Raw genomic sequence first — 8,222 nt, forward strand, 5'->3', positions numbered from 1 at the left:
GGTGTTGTCCTCCTGGACAGGCAATGAAAGAGGGGAAATGCCAAGAGGCAAGTACACCAGATATACTTAAACCTCCCATTTCTGTAAAACCCTTTTCTGGTGATATAGATTGGAGAAAAATTACGGAATACGAAAGCCCAGTGAAATGTGACTCTAAAGATGAATCACTGATAACTATTGCTCTTGGTCACAAGCAATCGCATTTTGTTTCATTGGCAGATCGTGTAGCAAATGGCTGGGTACCAATGCAAGCTATCAAGAGGCGTGTATATTTAAAATGTCCTGAGTATTGTGTTGATGGAATCAATAATTCTGAAGGTTCTGTTGACTACTTTACAAGCTTTTGTTACAGGGATCCAAAAGAGACACACGAGAAGGCTTGCGCAAATGCGACATGTCTTAGAAAATGTTGTAAAAAGGGATATTCAATGGACCAAAATCGCTACAGCTGTGTTCCAGATCCCAATTCTACTATTAATTTCTCTACGGACATGAAATTAACTAATTAAAATACTGTAATCGGATATCCACTATGCGCACCGGTATCCAAAGTGGAGGAAAGGGTCAGTGTAGATACGAAGGGCAATTTGATTCTCAGAGACAGAGAACTCACTTCTACTGACTTCTGTGTGGATACATTCCTAGACAATGAACAGCGACACCAAAGGGCCTTGGCATGTTTGACTGAAATTCCCCTTTGGTTAAAAGTGCGGACATATATCTTCCCCATTTGTAACGTCATCTGTCTCATCTTCCTGATGATTACCATCGTCTGTCATCTGTTGGTTCCTACATCACTTGCAAATGGGGGCCTATACCAACTATGTCACGTGATAGCCCTCTCCATTGCCTACGTCACTAATTTCTCTGTTCACGTGTTCCATAGCAAATTATCTGATGACGTTTGTGTCGACTTGGGTGAGATCTAGTTCAAGTGTAATGTAGAATCTTATTCAAATATATATTATAACTTTTTCCTTTTCTGCAAAATATAATCCAAGCAGAAATGTTTCCCAATGTTTTTTTTTTTTTTTTTTTTTTTGTTAGTTTATAGTGTTAATACAGTATTCTAATATATTGAACTATAATATGACTGGAAATTTGAAAAAGTTTTTGACTTCATTTTCTGATACTTTATTCATGTTCCCTTTCCTCACATAGTACTTTTTGGCTATTCGTTGGGATCAGTGACTAGTATTCACAACAATTATCTGTGTTAAACTGTAATATGAAGTATACTGAGTTATCGAAAACAAAATTTGATTTTACAGCCATTGCTTTGCAGTTCGGATTCCTAGCAACATTCTTCTGGCTGAATGTGATGTGTTTTGAGATCTGGAGGAAGATCAGGTAAGAAAATATCTGTATCTTTAATAAGATGAGAAAATTTTTACATATGTAATCTGAAGTCTTTAATTTCAAAAGATAATGAAATATGGATGAGAAAAAGATTCCTCTGTCCAGACGACTAATACGATCTCTTGAAGGATCTCAAATGTAGAAATGGTGCCTTGAAATTCTCTTAGTGTACTGGACCCAAGATTTTATATTATATTCGTCTATTTGATGGCTCATCTATCAACTCTTGATATTTTTCCAGGAGACTGAAAAGTTAGCGTCCGTGAAAGTCTTATCCAAATAAATACTTCATGGTGTATGGCTGGGGAATACCTTTGTGTATATGGTAAGAATATAAACGAACAGTTTAGAATAAGAAAATATTTTCCTTTTACAACGAAAGAAAACAGAGTTATATTTGAATTTTTCAGCGAACCCTTTGTTGACTTTGGAGTTAATTTGCCATGAATATTATTTTAAAACAAAATTACAGATGATTACAAATACCGTTGAGTTACAGCACAAATTCCTTGACTTGACAATCTTTTAATTTACCGACATTGTTCTTTTAGTAATTTCTTCAATTGGTATTGTAAATCTTGTATAGTTTTATGTAATATTTTTAAATGAAGACATTTCTATTGTCTTTTTTTTTTTCTTTTCAGTGTGACTACTATTCTAATGCAGAAATGTGCCCCTGAAAATGTTTGGGGTGTGATTAAGCCCTACATTGGTGTTTCGCGATGTTGGTTCAGAGGTGAGACTAAGATTTCTTGAGAAATCTCCTTTAGGGAATTTCCTAATAAATAGCAGTAATCTAATCCCACGCTTGCTTCTTTTCAAAAACAGGTTAATTTAGACTACCAACAAGGAATTTTAGTTTCTCCAAAACCATTAATAGGAGATCACTTTCCGATTTCGTTAATCGTTGATTAAAACAATCCCTAAACACACTACTGTTCGTGTCTGATGATACATCACCTGTCAACTATAAAGACCCCTTTTGTCCTTGTAGGGATTCACTATAGGTCACCCGCGCTACTTTATTTCAGAGGATATCGCTCTCCTGATCTATTTCTACGGCCCCATCGCTGTGTTGTTCCTCTTCAATTCTGTGTTTCTCGTCCTTACCTACATCAACTACAAAGTACTGCTCCGGAACTACAAGGAAACCACCAATGACCTGAAGTACTTAGGAACTGGTGCCATCAGACAACAACGCATGAAGCCTTCTTTTATGCCTTCGAGACAGATCAATAACCACGTCCACGAGTAAGACACATTGTTAACTACTTAATAGACTTGAAATATTCACATGTTGGGGACTTCTTATGCTATGTTTGCTGAGTTCCTGTTAGTCACGCTGTACTCACTGCGTTTGTATATAAATAGTTATTTAATTTGGTTCATTTCATAGCCAGTGTATTTCATAGAAATAAATCGGTAATTAATTGTACCTTTGTAACACTCTAGCTCACAGTGTTCAGTTTCGGTGTTTAGAAATAGTCGTAAATGGTTATAAAGACATTTGTGAGTTATGGTTTAAGCTGAAAAGTCATGAGATGTATTGCATGAACACTTTTATTGACATAACCTGAAATATTACTTTAGGATGAGTTCACTTAATACAGGCTGATGTTGCTCTGCCATTTGCAATGCAATATGATGGATTAGTAAGAAATCATTATAGCATATATCCTGTTACACAAACACTAATAGACCCAGAAATAATTGTCTTCGTATTTTTTCAGTTTCAACCGAAAGTTGAAAATCTTGATCCTTATGTTTACCTGCTGGCTTACAGAAATGTTGTCTTGGAAAATACCTCCTCTGGAACTATGGTAAGTTATGGACTCAACTATCATTCTTTTTTTTTTATTAATTTACTCTTTTCTAGAATTTTTTGCCACCTTGATAATACAACATTCAATAATGATAAGGATTTGGACAGATTTCAGATGTCTCAAATGTGGAACATAAAATGGACTGCCGTGATCTCTGGGAAATATTAAAAACCGAGCATCAGTAGATATCACAATTTGTGATAATTTAAGGAAAAATATAAATAAAACCCAAAAATATAACGCTTTAATAATATACTTATTTCAGATCTAGTCATTCACGTAAGTTTTCCACACCAGACAGTAACTGATTTCAAAAACATGTAGCCTAGATATGTTATAAACGTAGCTGCGTTCAATATGTTAATTATGATATTTGATTTCTGGCTGTTTCTCAAGGGAAGTTAGGGTTCTCTTCTGCGTCTTAGCTTGTCATTAGTGGTTTAGATTAAGTAAGTTCAGGTGAAACTACGTCACGAAGGAATTCAATTTTTCTTCCTTGTCTTTCCAGGGCCCTAACTGATACCCTCAATTCGTTGCAAGGTTTCTTCCTCTTCATGATTCTTCTGTCAATCAGCAACAAACGGAAAGCATTTGGAGAAGAGGTATCCCAGGCTATTTCGATGGCATAGGAAATCCAACAAATTTCCAGCGATTATGAAGAAGTGGCTGCAAAATAGCGTGAATCGTACAATATCACCAATGCGTTCTCTTACTTCAAGTATCAGCAGTCAGTTCTCGAACTCATCGGTATTCAGAACACTCACCACTACAGCCCGGTCATCCAACCCTCCCTCTTCTTTTTCTTCTTCTTCTTTCTATGTCCAAAGTTCTATGTCCTTTGATAATCCCGATGATGAAGTTATTGGCGTTTTTCATTTATCTCTTCCGGGATCAGACAGTGTTCAGGCCTCTGTCGATCCATCCCATCAAAGTTCCATAAGTCTGGAGTTCACTCCACATTCGTCTTTCTAACAGGTAATTCACAAGATGAAAAAGATAAGGATGAATATAACTGGTTCTTCTTTGTCTTCAAATCTGTTTCAGACAAAATGCAGACTTTACTTGAAGTTAATCTTTTCTCATATCTTTTATGAACAGCAGTTTTATGTATGACCTGAAATATGTGACAGTAAATGTTACAATCCAAGTCTGGAATGACATTTTCAAAGGAAACAAAATGTAGAGTACAAATTTCTTTCAGATATTATAAAGTCTGGTATTATTATTATTATTATTATTATTATTTGCTAAGCTACAACCCTAGCTGGAAAAGCAAAATGCTATAAGCCCAGGGGCCCCAACAGGGAAAATAGCCCAGTAAGGAAAGGAAAGAAGGAAAAATAAAATATTTTAAGAAGAGTAACATTAAAATAAATATTTCCTATATAAACTATGAAAACTTTAACAAAACAAGAGGAAGAGAAATTAAATAGAATAGTGTGCCTGATTGTACCCTCAAGCAAGAGAACTCTAACCCAAGACAGTGGAAGACCATGGTACAGAGGCTATGGCACTACCCAAGACTAGAGAACAATGGTTTGATTTTGGAGTGTCCTTCTCCTAGAAGAGCTGCTTACCATAGCTAAAGAGTCTCTTCTACCCTTACTAAGAGGAAAGTAGCCACAGAACAAATACAGTGCAGTAGTTAACCCCTTGAGCGAAGAAGAATTGTTTAGTAACCTCAGTGTTGTCAGGTGTGTGAGGACAGAGGAGAATCTATTAAGAATAGGCCAGACTATTCGGCGTATGTGTAGGCAAAGAGAAAGAACCGTAACCAAAGAGAAGGATCCAACGTAGTACTGTCTGGCCAGTCAAAGGACCCCATAACTCTCTGGCGGTAGTATTTCAACGGGCGGCTGGTGCCTTGGCCAACCTACTACCTCATAGAAGTAGTGCCAATGAATGTATTCTCTTTCCTTCAATTCTTAGACGTACAAAATATATTCTTGTGTATCTTAAGATTTTGCTTTCAACAATTTACTAATAGGCTACATTGCTGGAATGTATCACCACTTCTTATTGCCTTCAGTTAAAGGGATTGCAAGAAAAGGTACATTACTTTTCAAGTGCCTCATTTGGCACTAAAGTGACAGAGTATTATATTCCATTGCTTGGCGTGTAGATTTTCTGCCTGTAAATCAACATGTGTCATATCTGGTATTTCCATCTTCCATGAAATCTCAGACTCTTTTCATATCACGTTAGAATCCAACGCTTAACTGAAAAAGATATCTCGTTCATTTGATAACTATTACATTGCTATTTGTATCCTTAGCAAGGAAATGCTTAGCAGATATTATTTCTTACCATTATTTTAGATATTTCTTTGTCCATCACATCATGTGAACTATGTTCAGTGTTTGTATCAAATTATTTTACTATTCAATATATACTGAAAATGAATGTTATGTGAATAGGAATATGGATGAATTTGTTTCTTGTTTTTTATTTTTGTTTAACTCTTCAATCATTACACCATCCCGAAGCTTAATCTTCCAGATATGACGAACAACTGTGACTGCATAAGATTAAAAAACCTTATGTCCTTCTGAAGCAACTTTTATACAATGTCATTCAGTATTTCCACGGGAGGCTTCCAGATATGCCTTTCTCGAGATCAAATTCTGTGAACAGTCTATCCAAAGGAAGACTTTAGATCCACCTAGGCCTTTCTTGAGATCAAATTCTGTGAACAGTCTATCTGAATGAAGACTTTCGATCCACCTAGCCTTTTCTTGAGATCAAATTTTGTGATCAGTCTATCCATAGGAAAACTTTATATCCCCCTAAGACTTTCTTGGGATCAAATTCTGTGAACAGTCTATCCACAGGAAGACTTTAGATCCCCATAGGCCTTTCTGGAGATCATATTCGGTGAACAGTCTATCCTAAGGAAAACTTTAGATCCACCTAATACGTTCTGGAGATGAAATTCTGTAAACAATCTATCCACAGGAAGACTTCAGATCCCCATAGGCCTTACTGGAGATCAAATTCGGTGAACAGGGTATCCAAAGAAAAACTTTAGATCCGACTAGGCCTTTCTGGAGAGCAAATTCTGAGAACAGTCTATCCACAGGAGGATTTTAGATCCACCTACGCCTTTCTTGAAATCAAATTCTGTGAACATTCTATCCATAGGAAGACTTTATATCGACCCGACCCTTTCTGGAGATCAGATTCTGTGAACAGTCTATCCACACGAAGACTTTAGATCACTCTACGCCTTACTAGAGATCAAATTCGGTGAAGAGTATCCACAAAAAACCTTTCGATCCCCCTAGGCCTTTCTGGAGACCAAATTCTATGAACTCTCTATTCACAGGAAGACTTTAGATCCCCCTAGGCGTTTTTGGAGACCAAGTTCTGTGACCAGTCTATCCATAGGAAGACTTTAGATCCCCCTAGGCGTTTTTGGAGACCAAGTTCTGTGACCAGTCTATCCATAAGAAGACTTTAGATCCTCCTAGGCCTTTTTTGAGATCAAATTCTGTGAACAGTCTGTCCACAGGAAAACTTTAGATCCACCTAGGCCTTTCTTGAGCTCAACTTCTGTGAAGAGTCTATCCATAGGAAAACTTAAGATCTACCTAGACCCTTCTTGAGGTCACATTCTGTGAAGAGTCTACACACAGGAAGACTTTAAATCCACCTAGGTCTTTCCTGAGATCAAATTCTGTGAACAGTCTATCCAGAGGAAGATTAAAGATCTACCCAGAACCTTCTGGAGATCGATTTTTTCGAACTGTCTATCCAAAGGAAGACATTAGATCCCCATAGGCCTTTCTTAAGATCAAATTCTGTGAACAGTCTATCCAAAGGAAGACATTAGATCCCCATAGGCCTTTCTTAAGATCAAATTCTGTGAACAGTCTATCCAAAGGAAAACATTAGATCCCCATAGGCCTTTTTTGAGATCAAATTCTGTGAACAGTCTATCCAGAGGAAGATTAAAGATCTACCAAGAACCTTCTGGAGATCGAATTTTTCGAACTGTCTATCCAAAGGAAGACATTAGATCCCCATAGGCCTTTCTTAAGATCAAATTCTGTGAACAGTCTATCCAAAGGAAGACATTAGATCCCCATAGGCCTTTCTTAAGATCAAATTCTGTGAAGGAGTCTATCCAAAGGAAGACATTAGATCCCCATAGGCCTTTCTTAAGATCAAATTCTGTGAACAGTCTATCCAAAGGAAGACATTAGATCCCCATAGGCCTTTCATAAGATCAAATTCTGTGAACAGTCTATCCAAAAGAAGACATTAGATCCCCATAGGCCTTTTTTGAGATCAAATTCTGTGAACAGTCTATCCAAAGGAAGACATTAGATCCCCATAGGCCTTTCTTAAGATCAAATTCTGTGAACAGTCTATCCAAAGGAAGACATTAGATCCCCATAGGCCTTTTTTGAGATCAAATTCTGTGAACAGTCTATCCAGAGGAAGATTAAAGATCTACCCAGAACCTTCTGGAGATCGAATTTTTCGAACTGTCTATCCAAAGGAAGACATTAGATCCCCATAGGCCTTTCTTAAGATCAAATTCTGTGAACAGTCTATCCAAAGGAAGACATTAGATCCCCATAGGCCTTTCTTAAGATCAAATTCTGTGAACAGTCTATCCAAAGGAAGACATTAGATCCCCATAGGCCTTTCATAAGATCAAATTCTGTGAACAGTCTATCCAAAAGAAGACATTAGATCCCCATAGGCCTTTCTTAAGATCAAATTCTGTGAACAGTCTATCCAAAGGAAGACATTAGATCCCCATAGGCCTTTCTTAAGATCAAATTCTGTGAACAGTCTATCCAAAGGAAGACATTAGATCCCCATAGGCCTTTCTTGAGATCAAATTCTGTGAACAGTCTATCCAAAAGAAGACATTAGATCCCCATAGGCCTTTTTTTGAGATCAAATTCTGTGAACAGTCTATCCAAAGGAAGACATTAGATACCCATAGGCCTTTCTGGAGATCAAATTCTGTGAACAGTCTATCCAAAGGAAGACATTAGATCCCCATAAGCCTTTCTGGAGATCAAA

The 8,222-nt window shown here is 37.1% G+C and overlaps 1 pseudogene; it reads left to right on the forward strand.

Moving 5' to 3' along the window:
* Positions 1–4,309, forward strand: part of LOC137633634 (uncharacterized) — a 13,357-nt pseudogene extending 9,048 nt beyond the window's left edge.
* Positions 4,310–8,222: the final 3,913 nt, after the last annotated feature.

This window comes from Palaemon carinicauda, chromosome 3 (assembly GCF_036898095.1).
Source record: "Palaemon carinicauda isolate YSFRI2023 chromosome 3, ASM3689809v2, whole genome shotgun sequence".
NCBI lineage: Eukaryota > Metazoa > Arthropoda > Malacostraca > Decapoda > Palaemonidae > Palaemon > Palaemon carinicauda.